The sequence below is a fragment of the Trichosurus vulpecula genome, chromosome 9 (assembly GCF_011100635.1).
Source record: "Trichosurus vulpecula isolate mTriVul1 chromosome 9, mTriVul1.pri, whole genome shotgun sequence".
Classification (NCBI taxonomy): domain Eukaryota; kingdom Metazoa; phylum Chordata; class Mammalia; order Diprotodontia; family Phalangeridae; genus Trichosurus; species Trichosurus vulpecula.
The window spans coordinates 1,426,589-1,429,069 of record NC_050581.1 but is presented as its reverse complement, the minus strand read 5'-3'; the positions used below and the strand labels follow the sequence as shown (position 1 = coordinate 1,429,069).

General features: G+C 40.7%; 1 non-coding gene across 1 annotated transcript; it reads right to left on the bottom strand.

Moving 5' to 3' along the window:
* Positions 1 to 1,311: 1,311 nt before the first annotated feature.
* TRNAF-GAA lies at positions 1,312 to 1,384 on the bottom strand. The gene has a single exon. It is a non-coding gene; the product is annotated as a tRNA-Phe (tRNA).
* Between the last annotated feature and the right edge of the window lie 1,097 nt (positions 1,385 to 2,481).

Below are 2,481 nucleotides of genomic sequence, written 5' to 3'. Positions count from 1 at the left end.
TCACAGGCATACAACAATGAGGTCAGCACCACAGCTCTGTAGACCTTCAGTGTGATAGTCAGCCTACCTCTTCTCTCCCATACTTTCCTTCAGAGCGTCCCGAACACTGAGCTAGCTTTGACAATGCATTCCTCAACCATATTAATCAAGGCATACATCCCTAGAAAGTATACTGCCAAGGTAGTCATGTATGTTTCCTCCAATTAAGTGGCCAAAAGATATGAATAGGCAGTTTTGAGAAGAAATCAAAACTGTCAATAATCTTATGAAAAAGTACCCTGTTAAAATCATTAGAGAAATTCAAATTAAAACAACTGAGATACCACTTCTTACTCATCAGATTGGTTAACATAATAGAAAAGGAAAATGACAAATGTTGTGACAAAGAATTGGAAACTGAGGGCAAGCCTATTGATTGAGAATGGCTGAATAAGTTGTATGGTATAATCATGATGAGATACCATTGTGCTATAAGAAATAACAAGCAAGATGGTTTCAGAAAAACTTGGGAAGAGCTGATGTGAAGTGAGTAGAACTAGGAGAACATTGGACACAGTAACAGCATTATGGTAAGCATAATCAATTGTGAAAGATCCCCCCACTGTGCTTAATATAATGATTCACAGTTCCAAAGGATTCACCATGAAAAAACGCTATCCATCTCCAGAGTGAAAACTGATGGACTCTGAGAGCAGACTGAAGCATATTTTTCTTTTATTTTTCTTGCTATATTTATTTGCAATGAGGCTCATATGCAAATGTTTTTCATGAATTTGTAATGGACATTATATTTCTTGCCTTCTCAGTGAGCGATGGAGGTGGTGGAGGGAGGGAGAGAATTGGAAACTGAAAATAAGATTAAAAAAAAAAAAGGAATTCTGATTAACGTAACGACCTTGGTTGAACCACAGTGGTGGCATATGCTAACCACCACCTGACAGTGAGGTGGTGAACTTCACATTTCAGAATGAGGTATTTTAAGATGCGGATAATGGGGGGATTTGTTTTGCTTCTCTGTGTGTATTTAATATAAATGTTTTGAGTTTTGTTTTTTTTTTTTTTTTCAGTTAGTGAGAGGTGTGTGGGGGTGGGGTGGGAAATACTTTTTGTTGAAAAAATGCAAACTGCCAAGGTGTCACTTTCCAATCTTCCTGAGACTTCCGGTTAAGATTAAGAGAAAATAAAGTGGGGTGTGGAAGCAGAGATTGGAAAGTTAGAGAGGCTTAGAGGTGGAATAGGACTATGAGTGGGTGGGGTCCTAGGACAGATTCTAGATTCTGTAGGCACCCAAAACATCACCCAAGCACACGTTGCCGAAACCCGGGATTGAACCAGGGACCTTTAGATCTTCAGTCTAACGCTCTCCCAACTGAGCTATTTCGGCTCCACTAAAGGGGAAGAAAAACACTTAAAAGACTTGCTTCTCAAGTATCTCTAGACTATAATGGCGTTCTACAGGTAAAGAATTCCTAAAAGAAATTAGTCTGCGTGCAGAGAAGTGGGTGGTGAAGGTTCTGATGTAGCGCGATGTTCTTCGAGAACCCTTTGATCCTGCTCCGTATCACAGATGCCGTATCTGGACTGCGCGTGATGTCCAGGAATCTCTGAGGCTAGTTCGCGTGTTAAATGGCGAAGCTGTTGCTTCCAGAGATCTCTGCAAGTCGGAGCCTTGATCTGCATCTAAAAATACGAACTTGGTGTCCAGTTTCACGTTTGGGTTAAAAAGGATGGGCTGGGGAGTCCGGGAACTCAGACGCTTACCAGCTGCGACTCCAGGTAAGTCGCTTAAACCATTTCCTGCCTCAGTTTCTTCATCTGCAAAACGAGGGTGACAATATCAACACCCCAGATGCTCTGTACAGGGCTGTGTGAACCTCAAAGCGCAGTGCACACTCTGGCTATTGGGAAGGGAGTAAACATTTATGAAGTGCCTACTGTATGCCAGTTTTCAAATGTCTGGTTTTTATCACATACTTTTACAAACCCAATTCATAATTCAATAGCACCCAAATTAAAAGGGAACTTTTATCTCGCAGCATTCCAGGCTTGCAATGGTTTTTAAAATTTGACAATATAAGTTTAGTACTGTAATAATAACACACAAAGTGAGCTTCAGCTGACATCGAGTGCATTTCCAAATTATCATATATAAAACCATTAATGTTACCACATTTGACGTGTTAAAGCCACTTTAGAGCTATCACGTATAGAACAATCTCATTCCATTAAAGAAATGATGATAATTAGTGCTTAGCATATGCCAGTCACTGTGTTCAACGCTTTACGATCTTTATATCATTTTGGTCTCACAGCAACCCTGGGAGGTGGGCGCCATCATTATTTTTCTCTTTACAAATCAGGAGACTGGGTCAAACAGAGATAAAATTTGCCTAAGATTCCACAGCTAATAAGTTTCTGCAACTGGAACAGAGAAGGGTGGGCTCACCAAGGGCAGAGGCTGGCTGGCTCCCCTACCTCATA